The 13,839-nt window shown below is 35.0% G+C and overlaps 1 long non-coding RNA gene across 3 annotated transcripts in view; it reads left to right on the top strand.

Annotated features, from left to right (window-relative positions):
* The window catches only part of LOC106010867 (uncharacterized), a 1,054,961-nt gene that overhangs the window by 1,001,990 nt on the left and 39,132 nt on the right, over positions 1–13,839 (top strand). For all 3 annotated transcript variants that reach the window (XR_015441535.1, XR_015441536.1, XR_001184576.3), the window contains 2 exons: positions 305–407; positions 1,357–1,610. This is a non-coding gene — a long non-coding RNA (uncharacterized LOC106010867). The remainder of the gene's footprint in view (positions 1–304; positions 408–1,356; positions 1,611–13,839) is intronic.

Here is a 13,839-nt window from a genome sequence, read left to right as displayed (position 1 = left end):
ATTCTTTCAGCTTTTGGTCTCTTTCACCTGGGGGCATCTGCTGATGAGTCTCTTCTGGAGGTTGTTTAATGACTATTTTACAGGAACTGTCAGCTTTCCAAAGCCCAGTGGCATTGGGCATCACTGTATTACCAACCTTTTTACACAATTTGCCTGACTGTAAATCTGAGGTTTAAAAGTACATGGAAATCTCCTATTTGATTTAGTGACTGGCTGATAGAGGTCGATTAATCTCTTTATGCTCAGATGTTTTACTCATAAAGGCCATCTATTGTTTGTTTATGCTCACTTTGCTGATTTTTAGAAACATAAGAAATAAGAAGGCCTTTTCAGAAGAGCAGAGAGTGGCCTTGAGAAAATCCCTGTCATATGCTCTCTGGGATTTGGACTTAAATCCTAATTATACAGTAAGTGAAATAAATACAGCTTTTACATTAACCTAATATAAAACTGTAAACTATGATACCTGCTCAATTTAGCCAAAAAAAAAAATAAAGATGATAGCCTTTTCCTTAGGAGAGACTTATTTATTTCCACTTGTTACAAAAAAAACAGTTATTGGTTATATTAAGAAATCATTTTTGCTCTCTTCTGTTCCACCCACTTTTAACAAACCAAATAGGAATCTTTTTAACACCATCATCTTATCTTAGGAAATTTCATTTATTCAAGGATCTATACAATTTGAAACATTTTTGTAAATTTATTCTTTTTAAAAATTACATTAGTTCACTATAATCTTAAAATATAATAAACATTTGTGTGTTCTGAATTTTTACATGAGTACTTACGACATTCATGAAATTATTTTTGGTAGTTTTAATTTTTCTACTCTTTAAGGAGTAAGAGGTAATTCTTTTAGTCAATAAATATACCAATCAATCAAAGCTCATTAACAAAGAGAATGACCTAAGATGACAAGAAAGCAGCACACAGAAGATGACACTGAGGAAATAATTAACAAATAATTCATAATTCTATCCTTCTGAAAGTTAGGACAACAGTAAAGTTATTCTTCCATCAACCAAAATATTATCTAACCATAGGTTTCTGCAAACAAATTCTGGCATTACTTTTCCTGAATGTGGGTTTCTTTTTATTTTTTTATTAATTGGTACATTTTAGGTATACAATACATTTACATTCATCATTGGGTGTTTGTACCTGAAATCTTAGTTCTTATTTTTTTCCCCATTACCTATGCACCCTTCACCCCCACCTCCCTTCCTTATTTACATAGACTTTGTTTCCATTTTTTTTTCTTTCTCATAATTTTTCCTTTCCTTTCTTCCCTTTCCCCTTCCCCTCCCACCACCCCTCCACCTTTGGACCTTTTCCTATTTCAAATTACTACAGAAGTCTACAAGGCAATAAGCCCAAGGAGACGGTGGGGCAAACCATACATCATGAGTAAAGATGGATGGAAATTTCCCCTCCTTTTGAAGAGTGAGAATAGTATAAGCACTGAAGAAAAATAGAATCTACAGCTTTTCATGGACAATCTATTCAGACATGCAGAGCAGAGACATCTGGATATCAACCTTGCAAAATCCTCAGAGTAGAAAATTTTACTATTACCAAGTAATTCAAGGTGTCAAAAAGCCATTTAAGTAAGTTTAATGCCATTTGCTTTTTGTTGGAATCCCAAGTCCATATTCTAGTAACGAATGGCCACAGAGCAACCATACATATAAATAAAATAGTGGGTAAAATCTGCTAAAATTTTCAGACTATTGTTTGGAAAGTATTTCTTAGGGAAAATATAGGAAGAAGAATAGGCAGCCTGGGATAGCATTGGTATTGCATAATAAAATCTCTTTAAAGGTATGTCTCAAACCTCAGCTCCTCCTAAGAAATTATAGGGCCTCTTTTACTAGATATACCCTTCCTTGGCCTTTATGCATTGAATTTTATTAATTTGTATACATGGTGATAGCTCTCTGGAGATTTTTCCTCACAAGGATGGGGACTGCTTTATATTTATCTTGACATGTCCCAAATATTCCAATATATAGGAGAGTGTTGGGCATACAATGGCACTCAATAAATATTGTTTTAATTGAGTAACCAAAATGTTATTTTTTTCACATTTGGCAAACACCTCAGTAAAGTGTTCTAAATATTATATTCCTCCTTAGAATTCAGACTGCCTCCTACTGCTAAGCTTGAAGGAGCATTGAGATTGGACATGAAGATAGATTCTAGTCTCAGCTGTGTTGCTCTGGTACTGCCAAAGAATGCACTTAAACTTGGTATTTTTCAGTTCCTTATCAGTAGAATTCAGGATTGCATAAATCCTGAGAACCTTGACAGCCATGATACCCTGATTATAAGATCTCTGCTATTCTCATTTGTGGTCAACTATTTCCTGTAAGTTTATTTGCTACTATAAATTATCACTGATAGCTAACATTTATTATATGTTTTCTCTTGGCATTAATATTTTCTCCTCTAATTCTCACAGCAATGCTATTAATTAAGTTTTTACAAAATGATGAAGTTGGGCCTTGGAAAGATGAAATACTCTTCCAAGGAATCATACAGTCTATAGAATGCATAGCCAAGATTAAAGTCCTGAGCTCACAATGCTCATTTCCCTCCTCTTTACACTGTCTGCCCAGTACTATCTATGGCTCATTCTTTTCTGGACTTCTAACAGGATCATATTGTAATATTAGAAATAGAATTTCTGAAGGAAAGCACAGGACCCCCAAGAACAAAAACAATTGATAAGTCAAGCACTCCTCCTTGTTTTGTTATCAGAGGTGATAAGGCTCTTCTGATCCACCAGTATCTTTTCTCATCCTCTGGTGGCCAATGTCATGCATTTTTGAGACAGCTGGCCAATGGACTCTGTGGCCATAAAATAGAGATCAGCAAGCTGTTCTCACAAGGACTGAACTTGTGACCTCACATCTTTTTCACCACACCCCAAGCAATTGAATTAAATAGCTAAAGACAAGTCTGACAAGCACCACATGAAATGAAACACAACCCTAGACATGTGTAAATATTTATCATTCAGTTCGTTTATATTTCAGTTAATTTCAGTTTTTTATTTTGGACTTGTTCTTTGTAAAACAGTACACTAGCACAAAATAAATGCATATTCTGGACTTATGGGACTGAAAATGTATGAGGAAAGGGAAAACAAACAAATAGATCACCAGAGATCTTAGGAAAGACCAAGCTAAGTTCCATGAATTGCAGTGCGGGACAAATGTCTATCCAGACATGAAGTATCAAGAAGAGCTTTATTAAGTGACTTTGATAACCTCTCACACCTCCCCAGTGTCTTTTTGTATCTACAGTGTTTTATGATCATAAATAGCTTCAGGTCTTCAGAGTCAGCCCAGTTCTTATACTATCAGCCTCCTACTTCTCAGATTCACAACGAATTACTTCAAAAGCTTTTCTGCTTTTCCAGTTTGCAAGCAGTTGCTCATGTGACTTCTTGGCTTTCATAATTGAATGAGCCTTTCCAATATCTATCTATCATCTATCTATCTATCATCTCTCATCTGTCTGACTATCCATCTACCTATTTATCCATCCATTTCTGTTATCTATTTCCTGATTCTCTGAAGAATCCTGACTAATATGCCCAGTTGATTGTTTATTTCAAGTTACCATTTACTGGTTCCTTAGTCTTCTAAGTGCTTCCTGGGCCTTGTCTTCCTTGATTTTGCATTTAGCTCCTGGGTCAGTGGTGCCAAACTTATGTCATGCATGCCCCAGCTGACTGTCATCACTGAAAGCTCTGAAAGATTCACCATCACTGTGCCTAGCTTGTTTAGTTTCACTTCCCAGCACTGTAGTGATGACCTAACTGCAGTTACTACTTGAAGTTTCTAAAGTTTCCACTGTTCTCCCCAGACTCCAGAAGAGTTCAGAGATTTTTACATTTAAAATATTCCAGGAATTCTGCTTAGAACAAGGATTGCAGAAACTGGACTGTTTTGAACAGAGAAACAGTATTTTATTTTACATGGATAAACCAAAGAATTCAACCCAAAGTCAGTTTAATCAATCAGTAGAGACCTAGAGTCGGACTTTGACCTTCACTAAGGGGCAAGGAACTAATTGAAGGAGAAAACTGTCAGAGAAAGAAATTATTTCCTCCTCTTTGTGAATCTTCAATCTCTCCTCTACTGCCTTTTCCTTAAGGTCCCCTTCATTGTTGAAGATCTGTGAGATCCAGTGTAAGCCACCCTAAGAGCAGGGGAGAATGTGGTAGTTTGTATTACTAATTTTGTTGTGTGTAGTTCCAATTGTTTCTTTTTTAGAAGTTCACTCCATAAAAGGAGTTATTTTTAAGTGTATAGGGATTTAGAATAAAAGATTGCCCTCCAGTATTCTTTGGTAAATAGCAACTACTATCCCCAGCAAACTACAAGTAATATTTGACATCAACTTCAATTTTTTTATTACCATGTATGTCCAAATTCTTAAAATAAGAATAATCTCAATCTCAGTTATAACCACCTTCATTCAATATTCTGCTTTAATATATGTTATAATTAGCATTCGATTTAGGTAGGTCATGCTCTTGCATATGCTTAAATGTTTCTTTTCTAAGAATTCTATGAAATAATGCTGACTAAAACAAAATCTATGGTGGTTTAAAAATGAATGAAATTTCTATCAGTAATTTCATATCAAATAAAATGAAGAAGCAATATATATCATGTATAGATACAAATTCCCTGTGATGAATGCTATCATTATGTATATTTAAAATGTACTAATAAAATTAAAATAACAAAATGGAACCCCAATTTTCTAGAAGATTGTTCTTTATTGCTTTGACAATAGAAATTGGAGACTGCTTCCTCATTTTCCCTTCTAAAGTTTCAATGAATCTAACAGATTGTCTGTCTAGATCTGTAACGATGGGAATAGGAAATTCGGACAACAAAAGAAATCACTTCTTAGGCTTACTGCCAGATTTTGAAAACCACTATAATAAGTTTCTTCTGCCAAGTAAGTGAAATCTGAATGCTGGCTAAAACGTCTGGGGAAAAAAATAGAAAGAAACCCATGCTGACTAATAGGCGCTAATGTGTGAATAATAATTAGAGCAATTAACTGACTGGTGCTGGGCTAGTGAAATTTTCAGAATACAAAACATTAATGTAGGGGTTTACATACACATAAACAAAGCTTTAAATGGGCTAACATGAGCTGCAATATATGGACATGTTTAAGGGTCAATATACAAATATGGAATGCTCATTTTGGGTATGTTAGTATTAGGGATAGAAATTGTATGAATGTAAATCTTTATCACCATCTGACAGAATCCTTAAGGATGTGTAGGTGTGCATTATATATCTCTGTGTAACCAAGATAAGTTTTGAAATATGAGTTTAATAACATTAAGCTAATATATATGAAGTTAGAAAAAATCCATACTTTTCAGTTTCTATTCAAGTAGCTCATATCCATCTCTACCTCTTGCCCTCAGTCCACATGTCCATCCTTCTACTCAAAATCTGTGTTTTTGACTCTGCTCTCCTCTCCTCTTTCTCTCATCCATCATTTTTCTAAATATATAGAACTAGTTTTCTTGGCAAATAATAGAAAATTATAGCTGAGAACCACCAGGAGCTTAGTTCATCTAACATGGAGAATAAATTATTATTGTGTCTTAGAAATACTGCTGTGTCAAGGTCAGGGTTAAGGTCATTTACAAGGCGATGTAGAGGACAGCATACAATTTACTAGCCAGAATCACTCACAGATGACGGGGTGGGGGTGGGAATCTTTCCATCAGAGATCTATACTCATTTAGCTTTCATAAACAAAGGCTTATAAAAGTATTAAAAATACTGTGTTATGAGCTTCATTAAGGATCATCAAATTATCTACTTCCTTTGTTCACCTTTGAAAAATATATTTAGTAGCAAATGATTAGCCACTGGTGTGTTTATTCAACAAGAACAAGGAACTCTAAATCAACATGTTCTAATGTGCTGTCCTTTGCAAATGAAGATAACACTATTGATTCACAATCAGTGGCCCAGCATTTATTTCTTCTTTCTTTCGAGGGGGTTAAGTATTGATGACAAATAGACTATCATCCTCAGTTTATTACCATATCTAATTTTTGCCTAACAAATAGATTTAATCTAATAAATAAATAAATAAACAAATAACCTTTGATTGTGAAGCAGAATAAATACAGTAGAAATAATTTTTGTTGTTGTTCTTTTTACAAAGTGCCCTAGAGAGCTTTAAAATAGTTTATATACTCACAGTTTCAAAACATTTTTAATTGATGATCCCATTCACTACTATAGCTTGCTGTATATTCTCCTTTTGTTTTGTTACTGTACAGCTAGAGAGGTGCTACTTTTGGAATGAAAAGATTAAGGAGGAGATGGGTTTGGGGAGTGAGAGAAAGCAAGAGAGACAAAGACAGTGATAGAGAAACCTGCAGGAGAGAATCTAACATATTAAAATCAAACATTTCATGGGTGGAATTGATTTAGGCCTGCAAGCATAATAAGTAAAATAATAGTCTGAGCTCCATAAACTCAATTCAATATGTAAGCCCATCATTTCATGAGAAGTCACTTGTTCCAGTTCAGCAGCTCCTCATCCTCTGCTATGCATCCTGTCTGTCCATCTTTTCCTTTCCACAGAAGTTCTTTCATCACTGTTTTCTGCAAAAAAGACTTACAGAGAAATTAAATGAGGCCCAAATTCTCTAGTGAGAAATAAGACAAATAAATAGAAATTATCTATGACATCAATCATATTTTTTAATGAAAACTACAAGTACACATGGGAAGGATATTCAGTGTGTGCTGTGGGGGAAAGGCAGGGGGAATTGAGTGGATGGAGTATGAGGGGAATCTTCCTGGGGGATCTGCTTCTGTTTAGCCCTGAACTTAAAGCTCCCCTCTCTACTGACTTTTTCCCTGTAGTTGTAAAGATGCTCCTTTTTCCCAAACACTGAAAGAAAGAAAATTTCATCAAACTCATGTTTCTTTCTACAAAGAGCCTAGGTCCTACTATTCCCTCCTCAGCCAGCTTTCTTCTCTGCAGGTTTACACAACCTCTGCCTTCTCACCTCACCCCACCTCCACACACTTTCCTCTCACCTCATCATGGAAACTGTCCTCACTTTGATTGTCACTGTTGTCACTGTTGAGCCCCCACCCCATTTCTGTAATGCTGTATTCTTGGGAATTCCTTTGCATACTGCACTTCAGGTTTTCAGCTTTCTTATAATTCCAAATCCAATCTGCTCCCATTAAAAAAAACAAACAAACTGCTGTTTTTGCATTCCCTGCTTGATCTATTACTCTTTTTCCTCTAAATTGTCCACAATTGAATGGGGGGAATGCAGGGTATCTCATTCACTTCTTGGGTTTAACTACCAACTGTATAGTTATACCTTCCTAGTACAAATCTCTAACTTCTTTATTCTCTTCTGAATTTTAATGCTGAGTAAATAAATATTATGCAAAATCCCTACTTGGCTGTGGCAGAGATACTTCTACATTTCTGGTATAATCCAAAACCTCCCTTCTCATATTCTATCCTCATCGTACCCTATCCATGTTGAAAATTATAGCCTTTCATAGTACTTCTGACTCAGAACCTAGGAGACATTCCAAAATTCATTCTCTCCCTCCTCCTCCCTTCTCTTTCTCTCTTTCTTTCTTCTTTCTTTTCTTCTTCCCTTCTCCTCCTCCCCATCCCTCCTCCTCCTCTTCCTCCTCCTCCTCTTCCCCTTCCTCTTCTTTCTTCCTCTTCCTCTTCTTCTTTCTTCTCCTCCTTCTCCTTCTCCTTCTCCTTCTCCTTCTCCTCCTCCTCCTCCTCCTCCTTCTTCTTCCTCCGTCTGCCTCTCTCTCTCTCTCTTCTTTCTTCCTTTATGGACATGAGAAACTCCCTCTAAATTTACCTCCTGCACATTTATCAATTCTCCCTTTCTCTTTGGCCCAATTAATTTATATGTTTAATGTCCCTAAAATTTATCTTATATCATATCAGATAAGTTTGAAGCCAAATTTAATATAAACCTAAACAAAATTAAGTTTTCTTCTTTTTTTTTTTCCTTTAAGTACTAGGAACTGAAACCCAGGGCCTTCACACTTGGCTACCTTCCAAAGTAGGTATTTTTGAGACAAGGTCTCTCTGAGTTACTCATTTGCCTAGGCTGGGCTCAAACTTGCCACCCTCCTGCCTCAGCCTCCCAGAATGCTGAGATCACAGGCATGCACCACCACACTTGGCTAATGTTAAGCTTGTGACCCCTCCTTCACTTGTCCTTTCTCCTCCTGAGGCCCCGTAAAGGATCTCACAATGTACTTCAACAATCATATATGCTTGTAAATTTTCTAAATTAAATATTTATTTTCAAACAATTAAGCTTGCTGTCTCTTTCCACTGACTTCCTCTCTACACTACTGCTCTTTAGACTGAATAATACTAGTAAGACTATGAGTTTTTTGTTCATTTATTTTGGAGACAGGGTTTTGCTATGTAGTTCAAGCTGGCCTTGAACTCAGTATGTAGTCCAGGCTAGCCTCAAACTGGCAGTGATCTTCCTACTTTAGCCTCCAGAACGCTGAGGTTACAGGCCTGTGCCACCATATCTAGCTCGTATTTTTAAGCTCTTGGAAAGAGGAGGGTGGATTGAGAATACATTTGTTTGTGTTCATAGCATACATTTAGATAGCAAATAACTCATGTGAGGATTTAAATTATTGCCAGCCATTGACAACTAGGAGTGGCTTCCAAGAATATTCTTCAATCTCACTCTGCCAACTCACCCAGCCTAGTAAAACAAAGTACCTGATGTTGAGTTCAAGACAGGAAGTAAACTTGTCCTGTGGCTTCAGAAGCAGATGTACGTGAACAACAGAGGATAAACTAGACTGGAAATGAATGGGCGCAGAAACAAGTCTGTGCAAAAATTCTCCCAGTCATCAATAGGTTAAAGTGCAAGTGGAAGGCTCATCTCTCACTGTTCTCTGGTCAAGATGGAAGCTGTCTTCTATCAGGAATGTGCTAGAACATACAGCAAATGTAATTATAAATCTCTATAAATTTACCATGATTTTCTCCTGTTCTTTTTTGAGGGAAATAATATGAAATGGAATTTCTCAATTTTTTTGTTTTAGGGCAAATTCTTGTGACAGTGCTATGTGTAGAACTTCGTATTTTTGGTGTCCCAACATACTGGATCACACATCATACTGTCTCTGACCCATCTTGTCACTTCCAGTGGAAATGGCATACAAAATTGCCACCAATGAAGAAACAGCCTGAGGAAATAAGTGTTTGAGTGATGAGGCTCCTGCATATATTAACTGATGTCAGTTTATGTAATGTGAAGTGGTTTGACTACACACTTAAATTACTCAAAGCATCTGAGCTGCTCCTCTCTATATTTTCACTTGGTATTCCTTTCCTAAAGAGAATCAACCTTACTACGGCTAAATATCCCTATATTTGTAGACATGTAAACTGAGCCACATCCCAGACCAGTTGGGTGATAATGATAATGGTCAGAATTTCAAATCCACTACTTTTAACCGCAATATCCTAATTGTATATACTAAGTCACAGTGATTCCATTTATAATTTCTCACAAGAATAAAAAATAAAGGTTTCTCTACCTCAAATCAAAAGTCAAGATCGTTCTGTGATCAAATGATGCTATAATATAAACAAACTTTAGCGATTTAAAAAAATATTCTCACTTAACTGCTTTGTGTAAAATGAAATTAGCTCATAGATATTATTGGTACTTACTGATGAATACCATATGTTTTTTTACTACTTTGTTAATGCAAATTTCAAGAATTATGCTGCTTAAAATTTAGCAATTTTTTTGTACTAAACACATTAATGAGAACATATTTTTAAGTTTGTTTGTAAATCTTCAAAATTATCAATGTGTGAAGGCAATCTGTTCTTCACACTTTACCCTTGAAAGTTGATATTAGCCCTTATGAAAGCAGCTAAAGGAACTAAGGTAATAAAAAATGAGAAAATGAGTCTATGGAATAATAATTAAAATGGCACCCAACTGAAAGATTATGACAAAACATGGCATGACAGGTAGTGGAAATTAAAAACTAAAATTGATCAAAATGTGAAATAAGCACCAATAATTAAAGCACCCTAAAGTGACTCTTTTAATGTAACAGAAATCTTAAAGATATGAATATATATATAAAGGTACATTATGATACATCTTGCTTCTTGGTAGCAACTAGTTCACAAATATTCCATAAGAGTAACACAAAATATTTCTTACATCTTGAAAGCTAAATCTAAATAAAAGCAAACTAACAAGTAAATCTTATGACAATTTTATCTTCAGAATTATATGAATTAAAATTTAAAATTTAATTTCTTATATAGACTACAGAAAATCATTTGGGGAAAAATATAGGTGTACCTTAGCATTGCATAGGAAAACCTCTGAAGTAGAAAGTATAGGAAGGCAGCAAAATGGTTCAATAATTTGATCTTTACAAGATTTTTTAACATTAACATATATTTTCTAACACTTTTAATAAGAACAAGATTCACAGATATAAAATTGATAATTTAGCTTTAAGCAAAGTGAGTAAGGACTGTGTGTGGAATAAAAATCAGAATCATCTTGAGCACAGGGAGACAATGATGAAGATATGTGAGAGCTACAACTACGGGCATAAGGAAATCCAAAATAAAACGGAATAAAATAATAGAAATAGACTGAAAACACATATGGTCTCTAAAAGTAAAGAAAATATACCTTAAACAATTAGTTGATTCTGCTGTTGAGCTTTATTGTTCAATAAAAGGGAAAATAATTTGAAAGGATAGTTTAATTTTTGTTTTGTAAACTCAGATGATTACATTCCCAAATCTTTAGGTTGTTATAAACACTGTAATGAGTTCATAGCCAGAAAAATATATGATATTCCATAGAAATTATGATTGCTGAAAAAAAAAGTAGTCTTCGCCAGGTAAGGCCTTAGACAATAAAGCTTAAATGAAAGGTTTACATTTTTTTCCCTGGAGTCACATTTGATAGTAGCAAAAATTGTAGTAGAAAAATACTAATGAAATTGGCAATAGTTTACATTGTGGTAACTGTCAATATGCCTTTTCATTAAAAAACACATCAAATATAAAATTTTTTTTCTTCTATATAATGAGTTTAAGATTTTCTCTCTTAAATATCTGAATCTCAATATAATCAAGAATTCTGGTCATATAAATGCTGGAGTTAGCCTCACTGATGATTACTGAAGGCCAAAATGACTGTGCCACAATACTTAGCAAGTGTGAATACTATGGAAAGATATTATTATAAGAAGAACTTGATTTTTCCAGGCTGTAGGAAAAATATTACTGATACTTCACAAAGGAACCTAGAGGCAGAGACAGTAGTAAGAAATAAACAAGTGCCAAAAACTAGGAAGAATTTTTCTCATCAATTGTAAATTATTTTTTAAAAGTGGATAATTACAGTATAATGTATGTTGTTACTGTTGAGTTACTAATGACTATTACAGGGGTGAGAAAGCACCAAAAACTAAATGCACTGTAAATAGAAATCAAGAGTAGAGAATGGTAAAAGGAGGTGAAAAAAATGGAAAGGCAGTTGCGCTGAAACTGAATGAGGTGCCTCCCACATCTAATTCTAAGAGTATTAAAATATTTCTTTTTAGTTGTTAAGGACATAAGGGCCTATACATCACAAAAAGCTGGATTGAATGAGTGAACTTTAGGCTTTGGCTACAGTTGCTATGATAAAGTTCAAGCATTACATTTCTTCCGAAAACCTTACCTACCCTTATTTTCCCCCTGAAGTACAGTACTTGGAAGTGAACCCAGAACCTTAACCCTGAGCTATATCCCAGCCGCCCCCCCCCCGCTTTTTTAAAATTTTGAGGCAAGATTTCAACAAGTTGCTAAATTGCCCAGCCCACGCTTGAACTTGTATCCTCCTGCCTGAGCCTTCCAGAATACTGGGATTATAAGCATCCTTGATCACATCGAGCTCACCTACCCATTTGAAGAACTTTGCATGTATTCTCTGAAGGTAAATTATACGGACTCCCTTGTTTGCTTTAACTTACTCAAAGGCCCCAAGCTATCATTTTTTCTAATAAAGCTTTTCCTAACAAGAAAAAATATTGCCAATTATTTCAAAAGAATTATATTGTATTCTAGATTTGGTACTGATGACATTGACTTAATTTCTACTCTCTGGCACATACAATATTACTTCCTGAACTCAAAATTACTATCATTTTTCTTATTATTGTTTATATCTATATGACTCCCCAAAGCTTCATGTGCTCATGTGGAGCATTTGGAGAGGTGATTGAATCATGGATTAGTCCACTGATGAGTTTATAGCTAAATGTGATGTTGACAGGTGAAGCTCAGTTGGAGGAGGTGGGTCACTGGGGGCATGGCCTGAAGAGTATCTCTCTCTCCCCTCTTCCTCGGTCATTCTCTCTGCTTCCTGGATGCCATGCTTGAGCTCTTTCTCTTTTGCCATGCTCCTCTATCATGACAACTGCCTTGGAGCTAACCGACTACCCACTGTGGGCCAAAACTTGTGGGTATTGGGTATTGTGTCTGGGCACCAAGGAAGTAAGACACTCTTCTGTCATACTGATATCAGTAAATAACCATTCATTTTGCATTGTCTTTTTACTATCCCTCTCCCAGCACTTTCATTACTTCTATTTTTCTCCTCTGCACCTTTGTCAATTGATTAAAACATAGAGTTCAAAAGTAGACAAAATGATAGATTTTGAAGGTTTAGTCCATGTCAGATATACTGTCAAGACCAATAATCAATTACCTGGGAACATTGCTGACTCCTGCTTAGTTCTCAGGACTTTTTAAGCCACAGTTCTTCTGTCAGTCATGTCCAATTTTATATTTGCAAAGTTACTATGAGATTTCTTATATTTGGGAATTTTGTATCACTCTACCTACTAACATTTTCAGTTATAACTCTGTTCTCCATCTACATTCACTGTGATATTGATGACATCTCTATAATGGAAGTTATAATAATACCAAACAAGTTCAAGTTTTTAGTATTCTGAGGACCTTCTGATTTATTAATTAATATCTAGAAATTTGTAATTGTTTTGTAATTTTAGATGTAATATGGCCAAGCAAAGATTTACTAATATATAGATAATTCTGTTTAGTTCCACCAAAAAATACAGTTTTATCATTTGTTGTTTAATATTCACCTAAACTCTATATAATGGGAATCTCTTACCAAAAATACTATGAAATAATATAAAATAATTTCTCAGTGCATGATTGCCATAGTATAAAATATTTACAAACTCACTTGAATGAGCTCTAACTTCATTTTATAATAATGGATTGTTTAGAATTCCATGAACATAGGAGATAATTTTTGTAAATTTTTAAAAATTTAACTTTTTGCTAGGTTTAGAAACACCCAAGTCTCCAAATAGCCTAAAAGCAAGTAGAGCAAAATTTCATTTAGAAACTTTAAGAAGTAGAAGGAAGAAGCTTGAGGTTCTTTAGGAGGTGTAAGTTGAAAGGCATTAATGGGAAAGGAATAGCTGATTATGACTATTCACAGGTGCAACCCAATGCAAAGCCAAATTACGTATAGCTGTCTGAGGCTGACTCACTATTGCAAACGCTCCTGAGTTTTCACAGTTTTTCTCGTGAGTTGTGACAAGATGACAACAAAACTACTGCCTTAATTACATGAAGATTGGAAGGTGTGTAACAACCCCTCAAGATGACTGAAGAAATTTCACATGTAATACATACCTCAAGACTAGTGTTTAAATATATCCAGATACAAAATTT

Source organism: Heterocephalus glaber, unplaced genomic scaffold, assembly GCF_053883595.1.
Source record: "Heterocephalus glaber isolate CG9 unplaced genomic scaffold, H.glaber_assembly_v1.0 deba00001523, whole genome shotgun sequence".
Lineage (NCBI taxonomy): Eukaryota > Metazoa > Chordata > Mammalia > Rodentia > Bathyergidae > Heterocephalus > Heterocephalus glaber.
This window is presented reverse-complemented; position numbering and strand designations above follow the sequence as displayed.